Source organism: Zingiber officinale, chromosome 4A (assembly GCF_018446385.1).
Source record: "Zingiber officinale cultivar Zhangliang chromosome 4A, Zo_v1.1, whole genome shotgun sequence".
Lineage (NCBI taxonomy): Eukaryota > Viridiplantae > Streptophyta > Magnoliopsida > Zingiberales > Zingiberaceae > Zingiber > Zingiber officinale.
The window spans coordinates 95459443-95480795 of record NC_055992.1 but is presented as its reverse complement, the minus strand read 5'-3'; positions in this window follow the sequence as shown (position 1 = coordinate 95480795).

The window sequence follows — 21353 nt, the reverse complement described above, 5'->3', positions numbered from 1 at the left end:
AAAAAAAAAAAAGTTGTCCTAAGAAATCATGCTCCCGCAAGAGAGGGTGTAAAAATAAATCCGAAGATCGGATTCGAGTCGATCTAAAAAAAAAACTTAAATTTGGAGTATTTTTAGATTAAAAATTTTTAGATTGAATTTAAGTTGACTCAAATTTAAGATTTAATGAATTTTTATAATTAAATTAAATTTTATTTTAAAAATTAAAATATGAGCAATGATAGACATTAGGGAAAATTTTAAGAAAATGTTCATCATTTCACTTTATATGAGTTTCATCATTCTATGTTTCATTATTTCACTTAATCCCTAGTATCTGATCGGCGCATCAACCAATGTCACTCTATCATTGTCTAATCATGGCAAATGGATGATCGATCCTGTAACCGTATGCAAAGCGAAGCGAAGAGCGGTCATACTTTGAGAATTTCCCAAATGTGCTTCTTCGAGAGAGCGCGATCATCGCCTACGTCATCCATATTTCTCGAAGCTCGTACAAATCCTTGACAATTATGGTCGAGCACACGGTCATCCCTTTTAATTAAGCTCATTAAATGCTATCCGATAACCGCATGTCACGTGTCCCTCTCTCTGCTGCCGCGCACCTGATAAGACAGGCGGATATCCTCTGCTGACGTGACTAGCGCCTTTTTGAATTTCATGGTCAAATCTGTTGGAGCAATCTGGGTACCCTAGGTTTTGATGTTTGGGCAAAGGTTTAAGTTAGGTTTATTGTTGTATTTGATATGCATTGTGAGTGTGCAGGATACAGGTACAACAAGGAAAGTCCAAGGGTGAGTCTTGGCGGTATAAGTCCAAGCATGTAGTCTTGACAACGTAAGTCCAAGTGTGACTTGGCAATGGATGAAGTCCCGGAGGCGTGACCTCTTGGCAAAGGAAGACCTGACAACAATGACAAGGCCGATGGAAGCTCCAGAAGGCAAGACGTGAAGGATGGGGAGGCATCCGAGGGACGCAAGGCTGATGGAGGAGGCTAGAAGGCTAGTTCTAGGTTGGTCGGGCAAGAACGAGTGCTGAATGAATGTACTCGGGGTAAAATCCCAAAATTAGGGGTTACTGTAGCAGCACTGTAGCAGTACTGTAGCGTTACTGTAGCAGTCGAGAGTTGGTATCGAGCCGTTGGGCTGCAACGGTCGAATTTCGACGAAAGGCAGTCAACTGCATGTTTTGGCAGTCGACTGGTAGGTGGGGTTTTCTAACCCGTGGCCTATATAACCAAGCATTGGAAGCTTGGTTGAAGTTGACGAAATAGACTTGGTTAAAGCCTATTAGAGTCTCCCAAGCCCTCGTGTGATCGGTGTGCTTGTATTCAAGTGTTTATGGCGAGGTTTCTCCACCGACAAGGAGCTTGAGCTAGCCGGAGGTTTTCCGGGGAGTCATCCACCGACGGATCGGGATCGTCCACCTTATGGACAGCCGTGGAGTAGGAGCTTCATCTCCGAACCACGTTAAACAACGTGTCATTGGGTTTGCTTCTTGTTTATTGTTTTCTAGGGTTAGCTTTGCTTTTGTTTGTTAGTATTTTTGTTTCCGCTGTGCACTAACAAGCGTAGGAAGCGACGATTTGGGTGAGACGTTATTCACCCCCCCCCTCTAGCGAACGTCAAGGTCCCAACAAGTGGTATCAGAGTCAGGTCGCTCTTCTACGGACTAACCGCCAAGAGAGCAAGAAGCTAGAGGAAGAAGAAGATGGAGTCCGAAGGACCGCTTGGATGGGATATCCGAATTCCACCTCCGTACGACAAGAAGACTTTCATTATTGGAGGAAGCGGTTGGAGACATGGTTCCAAATGGATTGGAACCAATGGGTTGTCTTGAGTGACCCATTTGAAGCTCCTACGGACAAGAAGGGTAAACGCCTCCGACCTCGGCATTGGACCGAAGAGCAATCGGAGGCGGACAAAGAGGTAACGAGAATTTTACATAGTTTACTACCTTCTAATATTTTGTTGAGTGTAGGTGAAACCACAAATGCAAGTGATCTTTGGAAAAAGATCATTGCCTATCATGAAAACCCTACAAAAATCCAAGGAGTGGAAGAGCCCAAGGAGAAGGGTTCATTGGTCCAAGAAGAGAAGGACCAATCGAATGTTGACACGAGCTCAACATCCGAGAAGGAGAAGGAAGATGAGGAGGTATCATCCACATCATCAAGGGAGGAAGAAGTGGAACCGTCCACATCTTCAAGTGAAGAGGAAGAAGAGCAATCCAAGGAAGAGGAGATCTTGGAAGCTCAACCCTCCACCTCAACTACCAAGAAGAGCACAAAGGACCACATCAAATGCTTTGAGTGTGGTAAGATGGGGCACTACAAGAGTAGGTGTCCTTCGCTCAAGAAGGTAAAGGAGGTAAACCCTAAACTCACTAAAGTTAATTTAGAAACTAATGTGAGTTGTAGGAAGAAGAAGAAGAAGGAGAAGAAGCATATTAGGTGCTTTACATGTGGTAAGTGGGGCCACTACCACACAAAGTGCCCAAGGAGAGGAGTGCTCAAGAAATTGGTGCACTTGAAGAAGTGGAAGAAGAAGAGAGCTTCAAGGGTAAGGGTGGTAAATCCTAATTTGAATGCTAGTTCAAATTTAAATCGTTTTAATGCTAATTATAATGAAAGTAGGAAGCATGATGACACTAAGGGTAAATATATTCCTCCTCATGCTAGATTTATCGCACCTAAGGATAGGAAGGTATATAACAATTTAGACAATAACTCTAAGGATTATAGATATATGCTTAGATATAGAAATGTTCATAGGGGTTAAGAAAAATCCAAGTCTATGGATTCAATGACGGAAAACCAAGTCTTGAGGTCAAGACTTGATAATTTAGAAAGAACCCTAGCAAGAATGGAAAATATTCTTAGGGGTCAAAATGAGCATAACCTAGGAAAAGCTAGACAAGAGCCATCCAATGACTATATAGGTTTGGGATACAAACCTAAAGCCAAGAAGGATGTGACTGTTAGGATCGATGATCGCGGCTAGAGAGGGGGGGTGTGAATAGTCGCCCCAAATCGTTCGTTTCTTTCTACAAGTCAAGGTTAGCGCAGCGGAAATAAACAATAGAAACGACAACGGAGAATAGCAAACCTCAAACTCGTCGATGTAACGGGGTTCGGAGATGAAACTCCTACTCCTCGGTGTGTCCGTAAGGTGGACGAAGCCTATCAATCCGTCGGTGGATGAGTCCCCGGAAAATCGGGTAATAAGAACACTTCTTCTGGGTGGAGAAACCTCGCCACAGAAATTTCTTGCAACAGCAAGAAAGGTGTACAAAAATACAGCACAAAACAGAAGACAATATGAATGTACAAAACAAAGCTTGCCTACTGTTCTTGTCGACTGAAATCCGAAGCAGCAACTTCAGGAAACTCAAAGCAGCAACTGATCAGTCGAGAAAAGCTCACCCGAAGCTTCAAGAAGGAGCTCACACGAAGCTCAGTAAGCTAAGAGCTCAGCAAAGCTCGATCACAGTCAGGAGTAGGAAGAAGAAGAGAAGCCAGAGCTCGTTCTGTAGTGCCTCTCGATCCTTTTATAACCTCTGATATCCTGAGTCAACCTGCGAACCTGCAAGGCAGAAAGGCCAGAACACAGAAGCCCGAAATAGCCTAGCCGTTGAGTCACAACGGCTAGGCTCCCTGATCGGTCCAGGGTGCTGTTGATCGGTCATGGGGACCGATCAGTTCTATCTTGATCGGTCCCTAGACCGATCACATCTTCCCTGTTTCTTCGATCGGCCGTCGCGGTCTTCGTGCCGATCGATACAGAAGCTCATCGTTCCGCACCGATCGTCAGTCACCGGATCGGTTCTGGCGCCGTCACCGATCAGAATCCATGGTATCAATGGATCGATCCACCGATCGATCCAGCTTAGTTTTCCTCAACACCAAGTCCCAAGTCTCTCAACAACATTCCGTCAACCTTGACCTGTTGGTACATCATGCCTAGCATCCGGTCACTCCCTTAACCCGCTAAGACTCCCCACCAAGTGTCCCGGTCCTTTGACCCACTTGGACTTTTCTCCGTGCTAAGTATCCAGTTACCCTTGACCTACTTGACCTTCTCAACACCGGATGTCCGATCAGCCTTGATCCATCTGGATTTTCCTGCCCGGCTTCACTCACGGGACTTTCACCTAGCTTCACTCACTAGGTTTTCACCGCTTCACTCACCAGATTTCCAATCGCCGCCCACTCACGGGACTTTCCAACCGCTGGCTTCACTTACTGGACTTTCCCACCGCGCTTCACTCACCAAGTCTTCCAATGCCAGCTTCACTCACCGGGACTTTCTCCAACGCTGGCTTCACTCACCGGACTTTCACTTTCACCTAGCTTCACTCACTAGGATTTTCACCGCTTCACTCACCAGGATTTCCATTGCCTGGCTTCACTCACCAGGACTTTCCAACCGCCTGGCTTCACTCACCAGTTACTGCCTCGCTTAACATCACTAGGACTTCCAGTCAAGTATCCGTCAACCTTGACCTACTTGACTCTTCTTCATCCAACCTGATCAGACCCTGATCAGTATCTCTCCGCATGGACAACTGCACCTGCATTGTCCATGTCTACATGTCTTTCTGTATTGTCAAACATCGAAACCATGACCAAGGTTTACGCTTGGTCAACTAGGTCAACCTTGACCTACTGGAAATTGTACCAACAGTGACTTCCTTTCATAGGGTTCCATATAGTTATGAGACCAACCCTAGGTTTAGAGGTCAAGTCAAAGATACTAGGGAAGGAATCCCTAAAAGTACTTTTAGCAAGACCAATGTGATGAAGACTTCTAAGAAGTCTAACAAAGTCACAAAGAAGGTTACAAGGGAAGTTATTCCTAGAAGTGACCTAGTAGAAGTGACCAAGGCTTCTAAGAAGCCTAGAAAGGTCCTTAGGAAGGTATCTAGGGAAGTCATCCCTAGTGAGTACCTAGAGCATCCAAGGAGCACTAATAGGTTTTGGTTTCCTAGGAGCATATTCTCTAGACCCTAGATGGGTTTAGAGAATGTCAACTCAAATTAGAAGGGTAGTTAACCTAACCTTATTAAAGTTGACACTTGAGAGTATTTTCAAGGTTATTGTTAACCTTTGAAAATGAAAAGGATGATAAGTGTTACTCTTTGAAAGAGTAAAATGTGTCAAAGTTTGAGGAGTTGAATCTAATTTAAATTGACACACTTGAGAGAAGCAAAAGTAATGCCAAATTTGAAATTCGACATTTTATTATGGAATTAAGGGAAATGTAAACCTTAATCCAAATTGTCACTCTTGGAAAGAGTAACATGTGCCAAATCTTAAGGAATTATGTTTGAATTAAATTGACACAATGTGGAAAAACATAATAAAATACCAAATTGGGGTTTTGGTATCTTCTTAGGGTAATTAAAGGAAAATCTAGGTCCTAATGTAAGATGTTACTCTTTGGAAGAGTAAAATGTGTTAAACTTTGAGGTTTTGAACTTAATTTAAATTGACACATTTAGAAAAGGATAAGAAATGCCAAGTTGGAGTTTTGACATTTACTTAGAAGGTTAAAGGCGAATCTAAGTTTTAATTTGATTTCATTTACTCTTGGAAAGAGTAAAATGTGTCATACTTTGAGAAATTTGTTTAACTTAAAATGGCACAAATTTAGAAAGAAATTAAGGAAATGTCAAGTTGGGATTTGACATTTTCTTGATAAAATTAGGCAATCTAGGGTTAAATTTTGAGTTAGCTAGGGTTAAGAATACTTAGATAGGCAATCTAGGTAAATTTTATTTATGCTAACTTGCCATGATTGTTTGTCTATCATATGTCATGACATCATATTTAGCATTCACATTTTATTATGAAAAATACAAAAATATCATGTCATGTCATACATACATCATGTAGCTATAACATGCTTTGCTTTTGAAAATTGCTTATTTTGATGTATGTCATTAATCATCATGCAGTATGTCAATTTCCTTGTAATTAAGGACAAAAGGCATTTATTATGTATGGAAGTGTTCCAACAAGAGAGATCATATCAAGTGACATCCTAGATGGATGATCATGATTTTTACAATGTCTAGATAGAGATGCATGATCCCTTAGTTTAGGGCAAGACCAAATATACATCTCACAAAGAACTATAAGGTGACTTGTATGTGTTTTAATACACGTTAGATACAAGTGAGATGTTAAGATGGTGAACAAAACTCAAGATGATGATCTAGTGCATCTTGTTGAGTTTTAGGTTCATCAAAACACATAGTTATGTGTCTTCCAATTATTGGGAAAGCTAATGTACAAGTCATGTGCATTGAGCCCAAAGAACGTGGTTGGATATTGGTTTTGAAAATGATTTCAGAATACTTTTGAAAAACCTTGGTGAAGACTATCTTTTGATAGTAATCATCATTGAAAAGTTAGACACAAATTAGGAGAAAACATTGAAGTTTTCAAGAGTTTTCAAATTTGTGTCAATCTTTGAAAATAGGAAGTATTTTCATAGAAAACTATTTTTCCCTGATAAAGTATACCCTAAATAATGTTTACATGAGTTTTCATGATGAAAACAAGTATGGATTGGTTAAGAAAAACCAAAGTGAAGTTTCGGTTGAGGTTTAGTTTCATTATTGAATTTTGAACCTCCAAACTTCGAGTTTTGGTTTTCCTAATTATTTAGGAACCCCAAGTTATTGTTGGTGCAATGATGGAAGTTTGACCATATTTTTAGGGGGAGTTACGCTTTGGAAACATAAAAATCTTTTCCAAGACCAAAAGGAGGTCAAGTGTTAAGGTAGCACATGACATTAGTATGAGAGGTGTTACTAAGGACAAGGGAGAGTCATCCAAGGCCAATAAGAAGGAATATGCTAGGGTAACATATAATTATAGCAAGGATGAGGTGTCCAAGATTAAGGACAAGAAGAAATTAATCAAACACAAGATGTCTAAGGTTAAGAAGGTGAGTTTTGTAGGCCAAGTATCACCCGAGGTGCACCGAAGTGGCCTAGTCATAGTGGATGAGTCACCAAGGGAGGTGACTAAGGTTAAGATTTCTAAGGTTAGGAAGAGCCTTTGGGACCCATGGTAGATGGGTTATCAAATGTATCAAGTGGTTAGGAGACGAACTTAAATCTCTAACATAGTGGGTTGGCACAATTGAGTTGAGTTTCATGCATAGAAATATGAATTGGGTTCATATTGCATGAAAATTAGTTTTTGATGTATAGATCACATATAAACTAATGCTAGTGATGCATTATGGTTTAGTATGGCCAGATACATCAAGAGGAAGCCAAAACTAGGACTTTAGGTCAAGGTTTAATTGAACCATTTAGTTAGTTTTGAATTTTGTGTCAATCTTGGGATCTGTGATAGATATATTTTTATATATATTTTTTCCAAGTAGATATTGATATAATAAACCTCTCCACAAAATTTGGGAATTTTTGGAGCTCTGTGGAATTTCTAGCGCATTTCTGAAGTTGGCAAAAAAAAAGACTGATTTTTTCATGAATAGTGTACCAGTCGACTGGTAACACTGTTCACGAGCACAGAATGTCTCTGTAAGCTCGTTTTCATGGGGGCAGTCGACTGGTACTTCTTGCAGTCGACTGATACGGTCTGAAAATATTTTTCAAGCATTAGAAAATGACCAAAAGAGTGGTGAACATGTATGTAATCTTATGGGGGATTAATACATGATGTTTATGGTCATTAGAGGTCAAAGAGTACAATAATTGGGATATTATTGGAGCTCTTTTTGATGTATGACAAAAGGGGAGAAGTTTAGGTTTAAGTGGAAAACTTACATACCTTTGCAAGAAATCCTAGCTCAAGGGGGAGCTTAGGTGAAGGGGGAGCGATTGCTCATTTATTAGCAAAAGGGGAGAAGTTTACCTTTGCAAGAAATCCTAGCTCAAGGGGGAGCTTAGGTGAAGGGGGAGCCTAGGATTAGGTTCCATGATTTATGTATGTGTAGATTACATATATTTATTTGCATATGTATTGCTATATTGTTTCCCTAACTTAAACGGGTTGCCAAACATCAAAAATGGGGAGATTGTTGGAGCAATCTGGGTACCCAAGGTTTTGATGTTTGGGCAAAGGTTTAAGTTAGGTTTATTGTTATATTTGATATGCATTGTGAGTGTGCAGGATACAGGTACAACAAGGAAAGTCCAAGGGTGAGTCTTGGTGGTATAAGTCCAAGCATATAGTCTTGACAACGTAAGTCCAAGTGTGACTTGGCAATGGATGAAGTCCCGGAGGCGTGACCTCTTGGCAAAGGAAGACCCGACAACAATGACAAGGCCGATGGAAGCTCCAGAAGGCAAGACGTGAAGGATGGGGAGGCATCCGAGGGACGCAAGGCTGATGGAGGAGGCTAGAAGGCTAGTTCTAGGTTGGTCGGGCGAGAACGAGTGCTGAGTGAATGTACTCGGGGTAAAATCCCAAAATTAGGGGTTACTGTAGCAGCACTGTAGCAGTACTGTAGCGTTACTGTAGCAGTCGACTGGTGGTTTCATCAGTCGACTGGTGCAGTCGCGTTGGGCTGCAACGGTCGAATTTCCACGAAGGGCAGTCGACTGCATGTTTTGGAAGTCGACTAGTAGGCGGGGTTTTCTAACCCGTGGCCTATATAACCAAGCATTGGAAGCTTGGTTGAAGTTGACGAAATAGACTTGGTTAAAGCCTATTAGAGTCTCCCAAGCCCTCGTGTGATCGGTGTGCTTGTATTCAAGTGTTTATGGCGAGGTTTCTCCACCGACAAGGAGCTTGAGCTAGCCGGAGGTTTTCCGGGGAGTCATCCACCGACGGATCGGGATCGTCCACCTTACGGACAGTCGTGGAGTAGGAGCTTCATCTCCGAACCACGTTAAACAACGTGTCATTGGGTTTGCTTCTTGTTTATTATTTTCTAGGGTTAGCTTTGCTTTTGTTTGTTAGTATTTTTGTTTCCGCTGTGCACTAACAAGCGTAGGAAGCGACGATTTGGGTGAGACGCTATTCACCCCCCTCTAGCGAACGTCAATGTCCCAACAAAATCTTCTTCTAGGTTTTTGAAACCTGGGATCGGACGGCTGAGAGCGACCTGCCATGTGGTTTATAAGCCTTGCGTGTGTCGTCGTCTTCTCCACTTTGTGCCTTCGTCTTTGAGCTTCGTCGTTGTGGCATTTCGTGTCTTCGCTGGTGATCCCCCTGTACTCTAGCAATCTCCCGCTTCTGTGATCCATCTTACGACTGAGGAATGGCGTGAGTCGGACAGCGCTGAATCCCGAGCCCCTGAGCACTAAATAATCATTCAAGGTCCGCTCACACAGATATGGGCGAACGCATGAGCCCGCACAGCGTTCATGCCTCCGGGGGCGCTCGCGGACAATCATACCTAGATGTCCACTGGGTAAGTTTTTTTGTATGTTCTTTAATTTATCTCTGATCGCCTCTTATATTTCTTTGCTTCTTCGCAATATTGGGTGGAGAGTCTGGCTATGTGTTAGAGGCGAGCAGACTACAACGAAGGCCTAGCTCGACGCCAAGGATGAAGAGCTGAGCAAGTTGAAGGAAGAGATAGAGGCTTCCCGAGCGGCCTTGGAGACTTATCAGGGAGCTGAGTCGAGTAGGTTTGATCTCATGAAGCAAGCTTGCATCCACTCAGATGCTTTTAATGACAAAGTCACCGATCGGGCTCTTCGTCTGTTTGACCTGGCGATTGAAGGGGCGTTCGAACAACTCAGGGAAGGCGGCTACCTCCCTGCTGCTCTATCAAGCAAAGTCATCAGTCGGGATAAATTGACTGAGTCATTGTCCGATAATATCTTAGATTATCTAGAGTGAGCCAGTTTGAGCGTTTTGCCTCTGTAAAAATTTTAAAGTTTCAATGAATGCTTGTCCGCCCAACTAACCTTTATTCTCTTAGTATGTTAATTTCTTAGCTCGATTTTCAAGCATCGTGTAAACTCGTGTGGCCTCGTGTTTCTTCCAATCGGTCGATCAGTTTTGTTTTCAAAGTTGTCGCTTGACCGTTTTAGTGTAGACATGGGTTTAAGGTCGTCACTCGACCGCTGACGAAAACAAGGCTTTAAAGTCGCCACTCAACCACTGACGAAGACAGGTCGCCACTCGACCGTTGACGAAGACAATGATTTAAGGTTGCAGCTCGACCATTGACGAAGACAAGAGTTTAAGGTCGTCGCTCGACCGTCAATGGAGACACGGGTTTAAGGTCGCCGCTCGACCGTTGATGGAGATAAGGGTTTAATGTCGCCGCTCGACCGTTGATGGAGACAGGGGTTTAAAGTCGTCGCTCGATCGTTGATGGAGACAGGAGTTTAAAGTTGCCGCCCGATTGTTGATGGAGACAGGGGTTTATAGTCATCACTCGACTGTTGATGGAGATAAGGGTTTAAGTTCATCGTTCGACTGTTGATGAAGATAGGAGTTTATAGTCGCCACTTGACTTTTAACTTGCCCTGATCAGCTCAAGAGTTTAGAAAACTTTGGTTTTATTCATGTTGACCATGCATTCAGAAGACATATGCACAAGTACATTTATATTTGCTCACGCACCTCTCACCCAGGCCTGTAGGATTGAAGATGATTTGTGCTCCACGACTGCTCAGTCGTCTCCCATTTTCGCCTTCCAAGAAATAGGCCCCGAGCGGAGTTTTGCACAACCTTGTAAGGTCCCACCCATGGTGCCTCGAGTTTGGTGACGTCGTCGACCGGTTTGACTTTCTTCCATGCTAGATCATCGACCTGCAAAAACTTTGGGATCATGTTCCTGTTGTAGTTCTGTCTCATCCGCTGTCAGTAAGCCATTAGCCGAATGACCGCCTTATCACGCATTTCATCCACCAAGTCAAGCTCTGTTTACCTTTGCTCGCCATTTCCCTCATCGTAGAGTCGCACCCGGTCGAATTCTACTCCGACATCCACAGGAACTACCGCTTCTCCCCCGTATACCAGCTGTTAGAGTATATACTAAAAGTCTAGCTTTTGGTATAAACATTTATCTAGAAATAAGAATCACATTGGTCAAATGTCTACATTTGTGATAAATGTAGTTGTTCAATTAATTTATATTGTAGATAACATGGTGTGTGGTGTCACACACAGAGGATCATGTTATCAGTACCTTATAAATTATAAACAGTAGCTCACGACCAAGATGGAAAGGAACAAACCATTTGAAGGTTGTAGTGTAATTAGGTATTAGTTTATCTTAACTATATAATTACACTAGTACACTTAGAGTGTATTGAGTAGGACCATTAGAGGTCGTTTCTTTTATACTGACTTTATAAAGAAACAAAGACCTCAGTTATTATGGAAGTGTGTGCTCTTAATCCTAATATAATAACAAGCACATATATTTGATATTTATTTCTTTAATTTGTCAATGGGTGAGATTTAGTTCGATGAATCAATAAGCCCGATAAGTTGGGAAATGATATCACTTATAGTGTGTGTTGTTGATTATAGAAGGAAGCGTGTCCTAGAGATACTAGGTTGAGAATGTCAAGAGGAGCAAAAGGATTGTCATGTTAAACCCTGCAGGTGGACTTAGTCCGACATGGCGATGAAGTTGAGTGGTACTACTCTTGGAGCTAGATATTAATTAAGTGAGTTGTCGGTAACTTACTTAATTAGTGGATATTGTTATCTTAAACACAGGAGACTAACACACTCATAATAAGAAGGAGCCCAAAATGTAATTTGGGATTGGTGCGTAGTTCAATAATAGTTCTCTAGTGGAATGAATTATTATTGATAAAATTAAGTTGTGTGTTGGGCGAGCACGGGATGCTTAATTTTATCGGAGACCAAACAATTCCTCCTCTAGGTCCCTATTGTAGCCTCTTAATTATAAAGTCTACCCACTTATACCCACCTTCTTACCCATCCTATAGGGGGCCAAGCTAGCTTGGAGACCAAGCTAGGGCCGGCCATGGGTATGTTCATGGGTGAATTCATGTAGCCGGCCCTATTAAATAAAAAGGAATTTTAATTTTAAAATTTTTCTTATGTGGATAATATAATTTAAAAGAGAGTTTAAAAATTTAAATCATTCCTTTTATAAGATTCTACAAAAGATTAAGAGAAGAGTTAAAATCTCTTTACTTATTTGTAGATTAAAAGGTTGATTTTAATTTTGGTAAAAACTTTCCTTTTAATTATATTCATGATTTAAAAGAAAGTTTAAAAATTAAAAATTCTCTTTTATTAGTTTCTACAAAAGATTAAGAAAAGATTTAATATCTTTCCTTATTTGTAGATTGAAAGGAGATTTTAATTTTTAGAGATAACTTTCCCTTTTGGAAATTATCCACATGTTTAAAAGAAAGATTTTAATTTATAAAATTTCTTTTTATTAACCAATCATGAAGGGATTAAAATTATTAGAGAAATTTTTATAAATTTCTAGAAACAAATTAGGAAGTTTTAATTAAAACTCTCCTTGTTTTGGGGAGAAGAGTGGCCGACCATTATAATTTGAAAAGAGAAAATTATTTTAATTAAATAAAATTTCCTTTTCAATGGCAAAAGAATTAAGGAAGTTTTTATTAAATTTTCCTTATTTGCCAAGACCAAGGATTATAAAAGATGGGGTAGAGGAGGCTTCAAGAAAAACGACTCTATTCTATTTTTCCTCTCTTTTCTCCTTGGGTGTGGCCGGCCCTTTCTTTCCTCTCCTATCCTTTGTGTGGCCGAAACCTTCTCATGGTGGAGATAGCTTTGGTGGCCGGATCTAAGAAGGAGAAGAAGGAGATAAAAGAAGCCTCTTTTCTAGCATCCCTTGGAGCATGGTGGTGGTGGCCGAACCTCTTCATCCTAGGAGAAGTTTTGATGGCCGAAACTTGTAAGGAAGAAGAAGGTGCTTGGTGGTTCTCATCTCGGAAGATCGTTGCCCACACAACGTCCGAGGTTAGAAGAGGAATACGGTAGAAGATCAAGAGGTCTTTCTAAAAGGTATAGCTAGTAATTTTTCTTTCCGCATCATACTAGTTATTTTTGGAAATAATACCAAATACAAGAGGCTTACGATTCTAGTGTTTCGAATATATTTTTCGAAGTTGTGTTCTTTTGTTTTATTTTTCCTTGTGATTTGATTGTTCTTTTCGGTTAACCTAAAGTTATTTTAGGAAATTAAATATTAGATTTCTATAAAAGGTTTTGTCTAGTCGGTGGTGGTTGCTCCCATATCCAAGAAGGTCATGTGCCTCGTCATGTCAGTACTGGGAACCAATTATGGAAATTAATATTTAATGGAATTAATAACTTAAGGTGATTTGGGTCGAACGTGTTAAGTTCCGCAGGAGATCCAAGTCAAAACCTAAAAGAACAAATAGATTAAGTTTTGGATCAAACGTGTTAAGTTCCGCAGGCGATCCAAAATTTAATTTAAAAGAACACATGGTAGCTAGGAAAGGTTCAGACCTTTGTACAAAATTTTTAATGGAACCTCTAGGCTTCCGAGTAGCAACCAACAATTGGTATCGAGCTAGGGTTTTCCCTGTATATTTGGTATTAGTTTAATTATGCACATGTCATACATAATTTAGGCGATAATAGTAGGATGTGCTAACTTTGTGGATCGAGGATCCAACTATTATGGCTTATAGTTTTATGTGTGATTGGACCTTGGACATGTCAAGGGCATTTATATGTGTGTGCATGATTGTATTATGAAATACAGCAGGAGCTGTATTTAGTTTTATTAGGATTTTATTTTTGATCTAGATACATGTACATTCCTTTTATGGAATATAGGATCAAAATTGTAAAATTCTATTTATGTCGCGGATCGAATCTTGCAAAGCGTGGAACCTTCTAAGGACCAGAGGCGCAGCGGAACAAGGAGCAAGATGGATGCGACAGCTAGACCCGGTGGCGGTGGCCAAATATGGCAGCAGCTTGGGATGACAACACACGGAGGACAACTAGAGATAAAAGTCATAATAGTTGAAAATTAGATTTTCTATTTATTGCTTTTATATTGTGTTGTGTGTGCATGTTAGTTTACAAGTTTAGTAGGCTAGCATAGTTAAAATTCCTCATTAATAAATAACTAAGTGGGAGAGGGATTTTTAAGTAAATCCCATGGTCTCCATTACTGGTTTGTAAGTGATGCAAACAAGCTTACGCGTTGGCTTTGAGTGCCTTCCTCCATAACGGATGAGCTAGTTTGCAGATCACTAGAACAGACTTCCATTTTTGGATGACTATAGGAAGTTAATTAAGAGCGTGTGATCTTCCCCAACGGAAGGGGCATAATCTTATTAATGGACTTAGTGTCAAGTAATGGAATACACTTAGACACATCTAATAGTATCCTCCCCATCGGAGTCACTGTTATTATTTGTGTGACCAAATGAAATCAACTATTAATTTGTCATAAAACTAGGTTGACAAGATAATAAAATTAAAGGGTTAAAACCCCTCTTACAAATGATTGATTTTGTATACGTCTACACTAACGTGGCATACAAAATTAACGGTGTTTGAGATAATTTTATTTGTCATAAAGTTACGTTGACAAGATAGTTAATGGGTAAAACCCTCCTCTTACAAATGTTGATTTTGTATACGTCCACACTAACGTGGCATGCAAAATTCACGGTGTTTTGAGGTGTTGGTAAATTTAAATAGTATTGTTAGAGGAATCAATATTATTTTAAATTTAGAAGTCTTGACCAAATATTTGATTAAAGATAGACCAACTATTAATTTTATTCGTCATAAAGTAAGGTTGACGAGATAATAAAATTAAATGATAAAATTTCCTCTTTGAATTTGTATACGTCCACACTAACGTGGCATACAAAATTCATGGGGATTTTTAAGGAGTTGGTCTTAACCAAATATTTTTGTGATTCTTAGGATGATGGTCAATCCCTAGCTGATATACTTTAGGATAGACTTAGTGGTCCCAATTATAATTGATTGAAAATAGGATTTGGACATTAAGGTAGACTGTCCTCTTAGAACTAAGAACAATATAGGTGTATTTTATTCATTAGTTGAAACATGTTTAGTGGTGTTATCTACCAGAACCTGGAGTGTAGATACAGATGCCATTAATCATGTCCGCAATTCATTGCAGGGTTCCAGGAAACCCGACAACTAAATGAAAATCAAAACACCGTCCACATGGGCACTACTGTAAAAATTATAGTTGTTGCAGTGAGAGATGTTTATCTTTTGATAAGAATAAAATATGGATTTTAGAGTAATTATCTTTACGCACCAAGTTTAGAAAGAACTAGTTTTCAGTTTCTAAACTATTCAAAGAACTTGATATTCTGCCTCTTTTAATAACAAATTGTTATTAAGAAAAAGAGGGAAGTTATCTGTTCTGGTACGTTGGTTGGCAATTTATAAATCCAATAACTCTCACGATGCAACAAATGGAAATTAGTAACACATCTTCTAACTTTAAGAGAAAGTAACCTTCGGAAATGAACCAATTATATCTTTAGCATCTAAGGCTAGGTTATATTAACTTGAGTATGATTCATTGGTAGCTGATGAACTTTTGGGTTCATTAGTAGTGGAAATCTTTCTAACCTGCGAGTCTTACTTGGAAGGAAAAATAATCAAGAAGCTTTCAAGTCTAAGGGGTATGGAGTCAAAGATATGTTGAAATTGGTTCATTCTGATTTGTGTGATCCTATGACTATCCAAGCAAGAGGTTGTTTCAAATATTTCGTCTATTTTATAGACAACTATTTGATATACGGATACATTTACTTGATGTGCCACAAGTCTAAGTGCTTTGATTAGTTCAAAGAGTATGAGGCTGATGTGGAGAAATGTCAAGGTAAAAGTATCAAGACACTACGGTGAGATCGTAGTGGCAAGTACCTCTTGGGAGAATTTAGGAGTCACTTATCAGAAGTAGGGATTCAATCCCAACTAACTACACCTAGGTATATCCCAACAGAATGGTGTAGAAAAAGGAAGGTATAGGACTGATGATGAGTTATTTAGAAAATTATCAAATTTATTTTAAGGATATACTCTGGAAACGGAAGTGAACATAGTACCTTCCAAAGTCAGAACTCTCTACTCATATAGAATTGCTGAATAGGTGTAAGCCTATTTTGAAGCATATTCGGATTCGGGTAGTCCAGCACATATGCTGAAGAGAGACAATGATAAGTTGGACAGGAATTCACTTGTTTGTGGGTTATCCTAGAGAAATGAAAGTAGGTTTATAGTCTTAAAAATCATAAGGTTATTGTTAGCATCAATAACCGATTTTTAGAAAAGGACTATGTAATAAACCTCATGCCCATAAGAAAATTTGTTCTTAAGGAAATAATAAAAGACATGTCTAATCTAGTACCAACTGTACAAGATGAGATACCACAAGAAAACTGCAATACGTATCACAAATGATACACAATTGCAGAAAGTGCCTCATCGTAGTAGGAGGGTTGTTAGGCAACCTAAAAAGATTTATGTTTTGGGAGAGTTTTTGGACTCGATCCCTGGAGGACATGAACCTGATCTCCGGACATATGACGAAGCACTCCAAGATAAAGATGCAATATCTTGGAAAAGAGTAATGAATAACATAATTAGAATATATGTATTCTAATAAAATCTGGAAGCTTATAGAACCACCAAATGGTATAAAAGCCTTTGGGTGTAAAAATGTCTATATTAGGAAAAGAGGGATAGACAGGAAGGTAGAAACTTTCAAAGCAAGGCTAGATGAAAAAGGAAACTTTTTCACTGGTAGTCATGCTTAAGTCTATCCGGATTCTTTTATCTATTTGGCAAGTGGATGTCAAGACAGCATTTCTTAATGGAAGTCTTGAAGAAAACATCCATATAAAGCAACCAGAAGGGTTCATTGCAAAGGGCTAAGAGCATCTTGTGTGCAAGCTCAATCAGTCTATGGACTGATACAAAGCTTCAAGGTCTTGGAACATCCAGTTTATCAAAGTAATCCAGACCTTTGGATTCATTTAGTAACTGGATAAGTCTTGTGTATACAAAAGGTGTGATGGAAGCGTGGTGGTATTTCTTGTACTATACGTAGATAACATTTTTGGTAGTTGGAAACAATATCAAAATGTTGTCAGAAGTAAGGGTATGGTTGTCCAAATAATTCGATATAAAGGACTTGGGAGAATGTATATATTTTTGAGATCAAAATAATAAGAGATCGAAAGAAAAAATATATTTTACTTATCCCAAGCTTGATACATCGGAAAATCCTTGCTCGTTTTAAGCATGCAAAACTCCTCGAAAGGTTTCTTACCTTTTAAGCATGGAGTGACTTTATCTAAAGATATGTCTCTGTAGACATCAAAGGAGATAAAGGAAATAAAGGCAGTTCTTTATGCTACGGCTGTTGGAAGCCTAATGTATGCTATGCACGAGATCAGAAATCTGTTTTGCCAAGGGCATAGTTAGCAGATATCAAAGTAACCCTGGACAAGGACAGTGGACTGCAGTAAAGAATATATTGTAGTACCTTAGAGGCACTAGAGATTATATGCTAGCTTACAAGGCAGTTAATTTAGTCTTTGTGGGTTGCATGGATTTTTGACTTCCAATCGGATAGGGACAATAATAAGTCAACCTCGGGATTTTGTGTTTACTTTAGGAGGTAAAGTCATAACTATGGAAGAGTGATAAGCATAGGTGTTTTTCTGGACTCCACCATAGAAGCTTAGTATATGGCAAGCCTCTGAGGTAGCCATAAAAGCTGAATGACTCAATAACCTCAAGATAGACTTAGATATGCTTTCTGGTTTGTCCAAAAATTATTACAATTTATTGTAATAATGTTGGTGCAGTAGCAAACTCGAAGAAAACATAAGTCTATAAGGCAAGTAAACACAATAGAGCGCAAGTACAACCCAATACGAGGAATCGTATAAATGAGGAGAAGTTGTTGCCGCGTAGATTGCATCAGGTGATGACCTATAGATCCTTTCACTAAGGTCCTTAAGGCAAGAGCTTTTGATGGGCATGTTGAAGGGATAGGAATCAGATGTATGGCAGCAGATATTTTTAGTATAAGTGAGTTATTGTTAGAGTATATACTAAAAGCCTAGCTTTTGGTATAAACATTTATCTAGAAATAAGAATCACATTGGTCAAATGTCTACATTTGTGATAAATGTAGTTGTTCAATTAATTTATATTGTAGATAACATGGTGTGTGGTGTCACACACAGAGGATCATGTTATCAGTACCTTATAAATTATAAACAGTAGCTCACGACCAAGATGGAAAGGAACAAACCATTTGAAGGTTGTAGTGTAATTAGGTATTAGTTTATCTTAACTATATAATTACACTAGTACACTTAGAGTGTATTGAGTAGGACCATTAGAGGTCGTTTCTTTTATACTGACTTTATAAAGAAACAAAGACCTCAGTTATTATGGAAGTGTGTGCTCTTAATCCTAATATAATAACAAGCACATATATTTGATATTTATTTCTTTAATTTGTCAATGGGTGAGATTTAGTTCGATGAATCAATAAGCCCGATAAGTTGGGAAATGATATCACTTATAGTGCGTGTTGTTGATTATAGAAGGAAACTGTGTCCTAGAGATACCAGGTTGAGAATGTCCCCAAGAGGAGCTCAAAAGGATTGTCATGTTAAACCCTGCAGGTGGACTTAGTCCGACATGACGATGAAGTTGAGTGGTACTACTCTTGGAGCTAGATATTAATTAAGTGAGTTGTCAGTAACTTACTTAATTAGTGGATATTTGTTATCTTAAACACAGGGAGACTAACACACTCATAATAAGAAGGAGCCCAAAATGTAATTTGGGATTGGTGCGGTAGTTCAATAATAGTTCTCTAGTGGAATGAATTATTATTGATAAAATTAAGTTGTGTGTTCGGGGCGAGCACGAGATGCTTAATTTTATCGGGAGACCAAAACCAATTCCTCCTCTCGGTCCCTATCGTAGCCTCTTAATTATAGAGTACTATACCCACCTATACCCACCTTCTTACCCATCCTATAGGGGACGGCCAAGCTAGCTTGGAGACCAAGCTAGGGCCGGCTATGGGTATGTTCATGGGTGAATTCATGTAGCCGGCCCTATTAAATAAAAAGGAATTTTAATTTTAAAATTTTTCTTATGTGGATAATATAATTTAAAAGAGAGTTTAAAAATTTAAATCATTCCTTTTATAAGATTCTACAAAAGATTAAGAGAAGAGTTAAAATCTCTTTCCTTATTTGTAGATTAAAAGGTTGATTTTAATTTTGGTAAAAACTTTCCTTTTAATTATATTCATGATTTAAAAGAAAGTTTAAAAATTAAAAATTCTCTTTTATTAGTTTCTACAAAAGATTAAGAAAAGATTTAATATCTTTCCTTATTTGTAGATTGAAAGGAGATTTTAATTTTTAGAGATAACTTTCCCTTTTGGAAATTATCCACATGTTTAAAAGAAATATTTTAATTTATAAAATTTCTTTTTATTAACCAATCATGAAGGGATTAAAATTATTGGAGAAATTTTTATAAATTTCTAGAAACAAATTAGGAAGTTTTAATTAAAACTCTCCTTGTTTTGGGGAGAAGAGTGGCCGGCCATTATAATTTGAAAAGAGAAAATTATTTTAATTAAATAAATTTTCCTTTTCAATGGCAAAAGAATTAAGGAAGTTTTTATTAAATTTTCCTTATTTTCCAAGACCAAGGATTATAAAAGAGGGGGTAGAGGAGGCTTCAAGAAAAATGACTCTATTCTATTTTTCCTCTCTTTTCTCCTTGGGTGTGGCCGACCCTTTCTTTCCTCTCCTATCCTTTGTGTGGACGAAACCTCCTCATGGTGGAGATAGCTTTGGTGGCCGGATCTAAGAAGGAGAAGAAGGAGAGAAAAGAAGCCTCTTTTCTAGCATCCCTTGGAGCATGGTGGTGGTGGCCGAACCTCTTCATCCTAGGAGAAGTTTTGATGGCCGAAACTTGTAAGGAAGAAGAAGGTGCTTGGTGGTTCTCATCTCGGAAGATCGTTGCCCACACAACGTCCGAGGTTAGAAGAGGAATACGGTAGAAGATCAAGAGGTCTTTCTAAAAGGTATAGCTAGTAATTTTTCTTTCCGCATCATACTAGTTATTTTTGGAAATAATACCAAATACAAGAGGCTTACGATTCTAGTGTTTCGAATATATTTTTCGAAGTTGTGTTCTTTTGTTTTATTTTTCCTTGTGATTTGATTGTTCTTTTCGGTTAACCTAAAGTTATTTTAGGAAATTAAATATTAGATTTCTATAAAAGGTTTTGTCTAGTCGGTGGTGGTTGCTCCCATATCCAAGAAGGCCATGTGCCTCGCCATGTCAGTACTGGGAACCAATTATGGAAATTAATATTTAATGGATTTAATAACTTAAGGTGATTTGGGTCGAACGTGTTAAGTTCCGCAGGAGATCCAAGTCAAAACCTAAAAGAACAAATAGATTAAGTTTTGGATCAAACGTGTTAAGTTCCGCAGGCGATCCAAAATTTAATTTAAAAGAACACATGGTAGCTAGGAAAAGGTTCAGACCTTTGTACAAAATTTTTGTACAGTGGAACCTCTAGGCTTTCTGAGTAGCAACCAACACCAGCTAGAATGGTATTATGTCGGTCACCAACTTTGGAGTCGTATGAAGTGCCCACAAGACACTTGAGAGCTCGTCGACCCAGCTACCTCCTGCATGGTCGAGTCGAGTTCGTAAGCCTCTGAGGATCTCCCGATTTATAACCTCCGTTTGGTCGTTGCTCTAGGGTAGGCCATTGAGGTGAAGGTATGTTGGATGTCATAGCCTTCGTACCACTCCCGGAGCTTCTGACGCACGAACTGCCTCCCGTTATCCCATACAAGCCGACAAGGGATGCCAAACCGACAGAGGATGTTCTGCCAGATGCACTTGATGACCATCTGCTCACTTATCTTTACCCGGGGCTCAACCTCCACCCATTTTGAAAAGTAATCCACAGCAACGAGTAGGAACCTTCGCTGACCAGTTGCTATGAGAAATGACCCCACGATGTCCATGCCCCATTGGTCGAATGGACAAGATATCATGGATGACCTCATCTCTTCGGTCAATCGATGCGAAATATTGTGATACTTTTGGCATGACAAGCATGTGGCTATCGTCCGAGCGGCATCCTCTTGGAGAGTTGGCCAGAAGTAACTGGCCAGGAGAATCTTTAGAGCTAGCGAATGGTCGCCCAGATGGCTTCCACAGGAGCTTTGGTACACTTCTTGCAAGATGTATATTGCGCCCTCTGGTCCAACACACTTGAGCAAGAGCCTAGAGAAGACTCTTTTGTATAGCTGATCTCCGACCAAGGTGAATCGTCTGACCCTCTTCT